This window comes from Artibeus jamaicensis, unplaced genomic scaffold (genome assembly GCF_021234435.1).
Source record: "Artibeus jamaicensis isolate MK-2021 breed Jamaican fruit bat unplaced genomic scaffold, CSHL_Jam_final contig_685, whole genome shotgun sequence".
NCBI lineage: Eukaryota > Metazoa > Chordata > Mammalia > Chiroptera > Phyllostomidae > Artibeus > Artibeus jamaicensis.
The window spans coordinates 14,519,506-14,530,610 of record NW_026521924.1 but is presented as its reverse complement, the minus strand read 5'-3'; positions in this window follow the sequence as shown (position 1 = coordinate 14,530,610).

Genomic DNA, 11,105 nt, shown 5'->3' with positions numbered 1-11,105 from the left:
GAAGGTAAATAACCTGCCCAGGTGGATGGCTCTGGCCCCACCCTGTGGCTGTTGGGTTTCCTTTCCTCCGGGAACCTGCTCTGGGCACAGAAATGCTTGGTTCAAAGACGGGCGCTTCGTCAAGTCCCTTGCAACATGGCAGGAATAACAGCACCTCCTCCTTAGGCAGAAATCATGGCAGCCAGTGTGTGGTAGGCTGAGTGTGTCAGGCACAGCGTGACAGGCATTTAGTCTTCATCACAGCCTTTTGGGGAGATACTGTAACTCTCCCCATCTTATAGATGAGGAAGCAGAGGCCCAGAGGAGTCGAGAGCCCTGGCAGGGCTGGTCTCTGGCATCTGCCGACAAAGACTACCCTGACCCAGAGTCCCCATCTGATGGAATCTCTCATTAGGCCTGGGCAGCAGGTTGGTGCCACTTTTCAGGCGGGGAAGCGAGGCTCCATGTGGCTGAGGGACCTGCTCAAGGTGCTAGAGCCAGTATTTCGTGGTCAGGATTTGAACTCCGACTCAAAGGGGCGCCCCAGTGGAGTAAAATGAACCGCACAGGGCCTGGCACTTAGGAAATGCTCCCTGGGTGCTGACCTCTACCAATAATTCTGGCTCACTTTTTGCGTCATTTTCCAAGTCATGCATATACTTACCAAGCAACCCCTCTCCAGGCGTATGGTTGGGATGAGGAGTGAGCAGACCCTGGACCCTGGGCAGGGGCCCAGGAAGTGCGGGTAGCAAACACTTGGATCAGGAGAATCTGCTCTTGGGGAGCTTGAAATATGTGGCCCTAGCGGACTCTCTGGCAGCGAGGGCCCCCAGGCCCCGCCTCCCGGGGATGCTCCCCTCCCGACTCCAGCAGGAAGTGCTCCCTCAGGAGGTGGCCTCGCTCTGGCCATCTCACAGTTGCCTCTTATGTTATTTTTAATTAAAAAATGTATCTTTGTTATCCACTTTCAAAGACTCCTCTGTTGCTTACCGCATCAAGAAAAATGCCTCAGCCTCACGTTTACCCCCCCCCCCTTTTTTTCTCAGCTGGGACCAATACTCCACAATATTATCACTTTGTCTTTCTCAAGAGGAGCCTTTGCAGCCTGAGACCAGAACTGCTGACCATTCTATAAGTATTTATAGTACATCTGCATCCGCCACAATCTCCACACTGACCTGTGCATTAGAATATCCTTTCTGCCCCATCTCTTCCTGGCACAATCCCACTCATATTTCAAAGCCAATCTCAAATGTCACTTTCTCCAAAGGACCCTTTATCGAACATGACCAGTGTGTGTCAGGAGTTTAATACATGTTGGTTGCATACACGAATGAATGAGACCCAACCAAAGTGTTCTCCTTTTCTTTGTCCTCTCCAGAAAGTTTTGTAGCTTTTGTTGTTGTTTACTTAATAGACTTTTTAAAACGGCAGTTTTAGGTTTACAGGAAAGCATCCCACCTGCATTCTTTACACAGCGGGGTGCACCGTCCACGTTGACCTGAAACTGGCCTTTTTAGTTAATATTGGTTAGAGATCTTTTTGTGTCCCGTGCCATGAATGAGACCTCTATCACGTGTCAGCTGCGTGTCAGGCACTGTGATATAAAATCGAACAAAATTCACAAAGCCTTTCTTTGGAGAGCTGACATTCTCGTGGGGAGAGATGGGCGACAAACATTATATAAATAAGGACATTGTGTGTTACGATAGAAGATATGCTCTGCAGAAAGAAGGAGGAGGAGGACGAGGGGGGCCCGGAGTGGCTGAGGACTGAGTAGGAGCAGGCTGCAGAGTGGGGGGAGCCAGCGGAGACTCTCCGCGGGGGACAGAGTCCCAGGCTCGGGAAGGGCTGGATCTAGACGTGTTCCATCATCCGAATGCACCCGGATGAGTGTGGCCGGCCCGATTGCTGGGCGCATATAACTTGCCATCGAGAATGGCAACAAACACCCAGGCAGTTTGCCTTTTTGTCCCCGTGGACTCAGGTCCTAGCGACAAACTGCAGCACGCTTGGCAGGGACCACCCCCTTGTCCTCCAAGGACTCTGCCTGGGACCATGAGTTTCCCACAAAGTGCTTCCCCGAGCTCTCTTAAACAGGCATTCTTGAGATTCTTCTGGTTGGTCAGGAGGGCACTCACATTCCACCAGGAGAGATGCCAGGGCAGAGATGAGCTCATCTGCGGCCCGCGCCTCCCCGCCGCCTCCCCGCCGCCCTTGGCAGGTACAGGCAGGTGTCAGTGTGGGTTAGTACTCCTGAATGAGTTGATGGGCAAAAGGCTTAGAGGGCTGCAGTTACGCATAGACACCATCAGGCGGCGCAGGGAGCCCCAAACTCAGGACAGGAATGTTTTCAAGGGCATCTGGTGGTTTATGACCTTCTCACAAGGGAGTTGGTTGTGTGGGGCCTAAGTGCGGGGGTGAAAAAAAGTGGCAGGTGGGAGGAAGGACAGCTGGGGAAAAGGAGATGGGAGAGAAGAGAGTTAGAGGGAGGGGCTCCACCAGGTGCCTCCAGGCCAAATAGGGACCAGTTTGCTTCCCGTAGTTGTTCGCAGCCTGATACGGCTCCCCACCGAACTGAATACCATCTCACATCCGTGAACTGAACTTGAGAGTCCAGAACACAGTGGAGAAAAACGTCGCAGGATAAATACGTACGGTATGATTCCACTTTGTAGGAAAACAATCCTAAGAAAATGCTACATATTCTTCAAGGGTGTGTGTTACATACACATAAAAAATCTGCAAGAATGAACTTCAAGTCGACAACAGTGCTTCCCATAGTTCAGGGGGTCCAGGAACGGGGTGGAGAATGGGGAGCAATCCAAGAGGCCTTTAGCCTTAACTGAAATATTTCTATTTCCTGGGAGTCTATAACGCTGCTGGATGTGTAACGTAAAATTAAAAATTGCTTTCAAGAGAGAAACAAGAAGAGAAAGAAATAAAAGAAACATCCAATGCCATCTTGTGTTGCATCAATAGAGGTCTTACACGCAGCTCGAGGGAGGTGACAACCCCTCTGCTCTGCTCAGAACACGCCTGGGACCTCCTTTCCTCTGCCCGGTTGGGTTCTGTGTAAAGAACAATGACAGCTCAAGGCACCCCAAGAACTGAAGGTGGGAGGGGTCACGGCGCCCTCTGAATGGAGCACTGGTGGAGAGCACGCCCTTTACCCCAGCCGGAGGAACTGGGCTGGGAGGGAGCAGATTTCAGGTGTGTGTGTGTGTGTGTGTGTGTGTGTGTGTGTGTGTGTGTGTGTAATGGATTCTTGCATGTAGACCTCTGCTTGGGGGCTCTGGGGCAGGATTCCAGGAGTGAAGGATGGTGGAGATGCCAACCCACAGGCGTTAAAGTTTTCCCATCTAGCTAAGAAAGGATGATATGGGCTAACTTGGGTGTTTGGGGAGTTCCTAGCCCTGGCATGTATGCAGGCCCAGGCCGTACGACGCTTCTGCTTCCTAGGAATGTAGGAAGGCAGGGAGCGGATTCCCAGCATCCCATTCAGAGGGTCTGGGGGATTCCCTTAAAGGTCCATTCAGTTCTGGAAAACAATAGCTGGGAGGACAGAAGGGGCGGCCGCTGAGATGGAGATCAGACCTCAATGCCTCTGTATCTTCATCTGTCAAGTGGGAGCGGCGGATGGTGGTGCTGGCGGTGAAATGTGGTCTCCGATTCTGCCCAGCTGGGAATCTTCCAGGGTCCACTATCCGTTCCTTATCGCTGTCAAGTGGGGGTTGCAGTTTACTCATTAGCCACCAGAGGTCGCCTTATGACAAGGTTGAAAAAGGGGGAAAAAAACACCCTGGAAAAAAACAACCGCCCTCAAACCCAGTCTGGTCTGAAGGGAGAATCTGAGTCTGGGATTCTCTTTCTTCCTTAATTTGCTCTTTCTCTTTCATTAACTATTAATTGAGGTCAACTCTGTCCTGTGCACTGCGGATAGAGCAAGGAACCATGGTCCCCGCCCGACTCCTTTTTTCCCTCCCACACGGACATCTGATCCCTTAGCAGATCCAGGATTAGGCCTCTCTGTGCCCCTCCACCGCCAGCCACCACCTCCCTGCCTTTACGTCTTGTCTGGACTTCTGCAGTAATTTCTTCACTGGACATTCTACGACTGCCCTTTGTCCCCTGCACTCCATTTCCAGCAAAAGGAAAGCTGTTGTAACCTAAGTCTGAGCCTGTCCCACTTCTGCTTGGACCACTCCCAGGCCTGCTCAGTCCCTCCTCACGGGACCCCCTTAGCCGGACCAGCCTCCGGGCCTCCACCCCTCACTCTCCACTCCAGCCACACTGCCCCCCTTGCTGCTCTCTCAGAGGCCAACTCACTCCCTGCCTCAGGGCCTTTGCACTTGTCATTTCCTCTGTCTAAGGCTCTCTTTCTCCAGGTAGCCCCATGGCTCTGCCTGCTCTTTATTCCAGTCTTTGCTCTACCTGATCCCTTAGAGGTGACCCTCTCATTCAAATAGTCTCATTGCTGCCCCTCTCTGACTCTTCATGCCCCTCTGGTTTTCCTTCCCGTGCCCTTGATAGTGTGTCAGACATTCACTTAAGCATCTTGTTTGGTGTTTCCCATCAATGACAGCTCACCAAGGATGGGGCTGTGTCTGTTTCGCTCATGGCTGCAGCCCTGGCACCAGGTTTGTGCCTGGTGCACAGAATGAGCTCAAGAAACACTTGTCAACAGACTGAAGGGAAGGGGAGAGCTGGAGGAGGGGCAGCTGACTGGATTTGGGGCTGAGGGAGAAGGAGGAGCTACAGGGACTTGGCAGCTCCTGCTGGAGCAATCGGTGGAGGGGGCGGGCACCTCTCCTCGAGCTGGGGAGGCTGGGGCTGCACTGAGGGAGGCGGCATGACTAGGGAGGGGGGAGCCCTGTCCTGCTGGGTGGGTGCATGCACTGACCCCCTCACCTCAGAGATGTCAGATTCCCGGGGTCCTGTCCTCTACCCTCTACCTCTGACCCTGACTCCTGGGAGCCCGAAGCCTGCTTCTGACCCTTCCTGTGCCCTGGGCCTTCTCTCCACCTCTTTCTTCTGCGAGATTGTGTGTCCTTGGTCCTTAGGAAGAGCATCGGCCTTGGAAACAGGGGACCTGGGTCAGGCCCTGGGCTCAGTTTCCTGTCTGTCCAACGAGAGTGATAGCAGGGGGACAGATGTCCAGGCCTGGGCCCAGGAATGGGCTGTGTCCTTCTGCCCCCTTCTCCTTCCAGGCACTGGTGGGAGTGGCCAGGCCTCTCAGGGCTTGGAGACAGTTGACTATCTCCTGCCTGGCCTTGAACCTGAGGGCAGATGTATGGAGGAGGGGGGATAATCAAAGGCAAGGTCCACCGTGCCACGTGTCAGTGCTAAGAGAAGAATCAGGTTGTCCCAGGGGAAGGGGCTGCAGACAGGGAAGGGACGCACAGGGCTCAGGAGCCTTGAAGACACAGGGCTGGATTTCCCAACCCAGAAGGTCCTCCCTACCGTGCCCAGTCTTCCTTCATTCTTATTTCACCTTCATAATTTTGGCCACTCCCAGGGCCCTTCGCAATGAGTGTTTCCTAATGTTTTAAGTCAACTGACTTAGATTGAATGAGAATAATTTTAGATGCACAGAAAACTAGGGAATCCCATCATGGAGTCTATACCCAACACCCAGATTCATCATTAACATTTTCCAGGTTTGCGCCATCAACTTCTTTGTGAAGTATTTTAATGGGCATTATAGATAGCATGAATTTTCACCCCCTCATTCCATTTCTACGTGTATCTGTTGGCCATTTGTATGGGTTTTTTTTTTTTTAGGAAAAATATCTAATCAAGGATTGTTTGGTGTTTTGCTATCGAGTTGTGTAAGTTTTAAAATATATTTTGGATATCAATTCCTTGTCAGATACATGACTTGCAAATATTTTTCCCATTTCCTTTGCCGTGTAGAAGTTTTTAGTTTGATGTAGCCTCACTTGTTGATTTTTGCTTCTGGTGCCACATCCAAAACCCCACCGCCAAGATCGATTGTTTTCTTCCAGAAGTTGTGTGGTTTCGGGCCTTGCATTTGCTTCCAGTTAATTTTTGCGAGTGGCACAGGGATCCGATTTCGTTCTTTTGCATGTGGTCACCCAGCGTTTCCAACACCATTTACTCCATCTTATTAATTAAATGTATTGAGGTGACATTGGTTAGCGACATTATGTAAATTTCAGGTGTACGGTGGTTATGATTTGACATCTGCATGTTCCATTGAAGGGACCATCCTTCCCCCGTAGAGCGTTTCCAAGCCCCCCTGTTAAGGACAAGTTAGCCACCTATGCATCGGTGTGTTTCTAGGCTTTTGATTCTGTTCCACTGGCCTTTGTGTGTTTTCATGTCAGTACCATGTTGGGTTCTTTTTATCCTCATCCTAGGACATTTCCATTTGCTTTTGTTAGAGAGAGAGGAAGGGAGAGAGAGAAGCATCAATGTGAGAGAGACGCATTGATCAATTGCCTCTGCCCGCACCCAGACTGGAGATCTGTGCCTAACTGGGGTGGGGGTGGGGCTAGGGGCGTAGGGAAAGAAAGGAGGAGGGGGAGGGGTTGCAGGCACCCGTATCCAGACCCCCACAATCTAGGTGTGTGACCTGACCAGGAACTGACCCCACAAGTTTTCATGTACAGGATGACATGCCAACCACTGAGCCGCCCTGGCCAGGGCAATGCCAGTACCGTGTTGTTTTGATGACTATAGCTTTGTAACACTGACTTCTGTTTTAAAACTTCTGCTTGAGCTGGAGGGAGGATGGGGAGGGGGAGACAGGGCAGAAGTGGCTCAAGGTCTGATACAGCAGCCAGGCAGAGAGGTGGGTCAGGTGAGGCCATTTCATGCCCCTGCTCTAATGCAAGGGGTCTGAGGAGCTGGGCCTGGGATGTGGGCCTGGGGCTTCAGTGTCCTGGGTGGCTGGACCTGTGGGATGGACCCCAGCAGGAGAGAAAGGGAGGCTGAGCTCCGAAGCAGCAAGGCTCATTTGCATCTGGTTTGCATGTGGAGCGGAGGGGTCAAGTTGAAAGCTAGAAAGGCCTGCACCAGCCCCTTGGGTGGAAGGTCTTGGCTGTCAAATTTCCACAAAGATTCTGTCACCAGGCTGTGACCTTCCAGTTCAGGAGGTGCCCTATTTCCCTCACAGCCCTCCGGCTTGGCCCTGCCATATGGGGTTGCAATGCTAGGAGGACAAAGGCCCCTCACTCCCAGAATCCTCTTCCTCTGCAAAATCCCATCTGTCAGGCCCAGCTTCTGACCTTGGACGCAGAGTGGGGGAGGGGAAACCCTCCAACCCTCAGGGAGGCCCCAGCCTGTCCTCCCAGCCCCCGCCGTCTGTTCTGGGCAGCTCAGTCTTCTGCCACCTGCTCCATCTGATCCAGGCCAGTCACCCCCCCTTTTCTGGGCCTTGGTTTCCCTGTGTGTCACATGCAGAGGTGGGACTGGGTGGCTTTTCCCAGTGATTTGTGTCCCACTTACGTGATGCCGTATCCATGATCCACTTGTCCTATCAGTGACTTAGGGTTTTAAAGGGAAGGTACACCCCTTAAACAGATTTAATTTAAAAAGAAATTTCATACTCTATTTCTAAGTTGCAACTCATTATCATTTGCATAATTAGAAAAACATGGGGAAAATAATGGAATGGCAATACAACAATGCTGTTAAATTCTAGTCTAGCTTCACGTGAAAGAAGCCAGGCACATATTTATACGAAGTTCCAGGAAAGGCAAAACTAGGGAGAAAGAAAACAGCTCAGTGGGGGGCAGAGCGGGGAGGGGGGGGCGGGGACTGCCCGCGAAAGGGCAGGAAGCGGTTTTCCAGGAGGTGGGAACGATTTCTTGATTGTGGTGCTGATTACAGAATATAGACATTTAAAAAAAATCATCCAAGTGTATACTTGGTGAATTTTATTGTATTTAAATTTATCTCCACAGACATTTTGAAAAGAGACAAAAATTCCAGTTTAGCCCTGAGTCCGAAGCCCACTGTCTTTGTTGAAATTAGCAAGTGTAGGGAGCAGGTAACGGAGTTAACACCCAACCTTTTTCTTTGAAGCAAACAGAGACAGTGAAAGACAATTGAAGAGGGCCCTGCTGGGTGTGGCTTGGTGGATTAAGTGCCGGCCTGGGAGCTGGGGGTCACTGGTTTGATTCCAGGTCGGGGCGTGTGCCTGGGTTGCAGGCTGGGTTGCTGGTTGGGGGACCGGGCAAGGTGGCCACACCTTGATGTTTCTCTCCCTCTCTTTCTCCCTCTTTTTTCCTCTCTCTCTAAAATAAATAAATAAATAAAATCTTTTAAAAAATCAAAGAGGAAATAACTTTGACTCTAGAACTATACTATTGAATACAATCGCCACTAGCCTGGTGTGACTATTTTAATTTAAATTATTTAAATTTGATAAAATTTATGTCAGTTTTTTAGTTGTACTAGTCATATTTCTTTTTTCATAGTTTTTTTCATTTATTGATTTTAGAGAGAGAAGAAGAGAGAGAGAGAGATTTGCTATTCCTCTTATTTACGAATTTGCTGGTTGATTCTTGCATGTGCCCTGACTGGGGATTGAACTCACAACATTTACATATTTGGACGATGCTTTAGCCAACTCAGCAACCCAGCCAGGGCCCTGGTCATATTTTAAGGTCTCAGTAGTCACATGTGTCTAGTGGCTGCTGTACCTGACAGATACAGAACATTTCACCCTCACAGAAAGTTCTAGTGGACAGCACCACCCCAGGGGATTTATTCGGTGCATCTCATTGAAAATAGTCATCCCTCCATTCTGCTACTGTTAGGCCCGGAATTAGATAAAAGTAGCCAAGAGGAACCCGAGGCAGGCTCCAGACTGTCTCAGCAAGGAAGATAGAAAGTACAGAAAGTACAAAGAGTGCCGAACAAGATAAACCACCTGTGCATGACCTTGTCTTTGCAGAAAAGTATCCATTGTTGCAAGCAGAGAGCATAGCCACGTGTGTTCTCTCGAGATAGCCAATTGCTAACAGCTACGTCTGCTTCTGTATTTGCTTGCTTGCTCACCCCAATAAAAACCCTAGGCTGTAAGCGCCAGGCGCGACTCTCATTTGCAGCCATTTTGGCACCGTGTCTCCGGAGACACCTCGAGAGTTCGCCCCTGCGCAGGTAAAACTTTGGCCAGTAAAGTTCCATCTTAAAATCCTGAAAGCTTCCGACCATTTGTTGCTCGCGTTGGTGGATGCTACACTACCCAGCAAACACTGGGTCTGATGTTAGCCCCACTCTGTGAGGGCCACCGTCTCGTTGGGCGCTCTGACTTCCCCTGGTGTCAGTGATGACTAGGTTCACTTCTCTTCCTTTTTAAAAAACATATTTTTTTATTTTTAGAGAGAGGGGAAGGGAGGGAGGAGGAGAGGGAGGGAAACATTGATGGGTTGCCTCTCACACACCCACAACTGGGGATCTGGCTCACAACCCAGGCGTGTGCCCTGACCGGGAATCAACTGGCAACCTTTCGGTTCGCAGGCCGACCCTCAGTCCACTGAGACACACCAGCCAGGGCATCACTTTCAACTCTGAGAGTCAAGTGTGGTGGGAGTCTAGGGTTTTTAGACTGAGAAGATCCTAAAAATTTAAAGACCTCGGCCTTAAAATATTCTAGGGTTTTCTTTCTTTCTTAAAAGATGTTTAAAATTATTTTTAGAGAGGGAAGGGAGGGAGAGAAACATTAGTATGTGGTTGCCTCTCGCATACCCCCTATTGAGGACCTGGCCTGCAAACCAGGCACGGGCCCTGACTGGGAATGGAACCAGCGACCCCTCAGTTTGCAGGCAGGAGCTCAATACACTGAGCCGCACCAGCCAGAGCAGATTCTAGTATTTTCTGATTCAAAACTTGTTTCCGTTCCTGGGACAGGAAAGCCTTGGGAGTAGAGAGCTGATAGGGCTCAGCTGGGACCAAATCCAGCCTGTTTCTCGAGCTCATCGACTCCCGCCAGGTGTCCCTTAGCTGCCAGCCTGTCTGTCCCTCACCCACCTCCCAGGAGACCTGGAGCACAAGCGTGCGGGCTCTCTGCCGGGACTTGAGATCTATCAGGACCCCTCAAGGCTGTGCTGCATAGTCCCTGATATTGTCGTTAGCCTAGGGCACATTCATCAAGCCAGACCCTGGCCAGGTCCTGCGCGAAGAGCTTTGCTGATATTACCCTAGGGACTCAAGGCGACGCCTTACGATGTAGGTGAAACTGTTCTTTCCACTGAGGATGACAGAACTGAGAGTCCACAGTTTAAGGAACTTTCCCTGGTCAGACGCCGGCAGGTGGTAGAGCTGGCATCGGAACCCTGACAGGCTGCCTCCCGGATTCCTGATCTTGACCTTAAACTGCTGTTTTTTATGTTTAAAATCTAAACTCCTCCCTGAGGCCTCCAGACTCTCAGCAGTTTAATGTCAGTCTATTCCTGCCTCTCTATTCCAGCCTCTGGCCTTTTGGCTCAAACATATCAAGCACATTCTTGCCGCAGGACCTGTGCCCGGGCTGCTCGTGCTCAGCCTTCCTCTAGGCCGCTGCCCGCCTCGCCCTCCCTGTCCCAGCTCAGAGGACAGGCCCCCCTTCCCAAGCTACACAGAGCAGTCCCTCTCCCATCTTGCCCATTTCTTTACACGGCTTTATATTTGTTTATAACATTTCTCACTTCTTGATTCACTTCCTTGGCTATGGTTTTGTCTCCCTCACTAGACTGTAAGTCCTGGTGCCCCCATCTCTCTTCCTGGGAATTGGCACACTCCAGGGGCCCAGATATTTGTCAAACAAGTAAACACATTTGGAAACAAGCCAAGAGGAGGTGAAGGGGGGTAGTCTGCAGGGGCAGGGAGGCTCGCCGGAGTCCTCGCCCCAAAGCTGTAGCCGCTGTTTCCTAATTGTCCAGGCGGAGAGCTGAGGCCCAGAAAAACCCAGGGGCAGAGGGCTGCTCAGCCCCAGCAGCAGCTCAGTGATAACAGCCCCACTCTGAGAGCCCCATTTTTACCCTTCCCAAGCCCTTCCTCTGATGGTTTCCCAGGAGCACCCAGGGGGCTGGCTGGGAGCTCTCAACGCCTCCACTTACCTGATGGAATAGCTGGGGCCTGCAAGGTCAGGAGACCTGCTGCAGCAGGCGGGACAA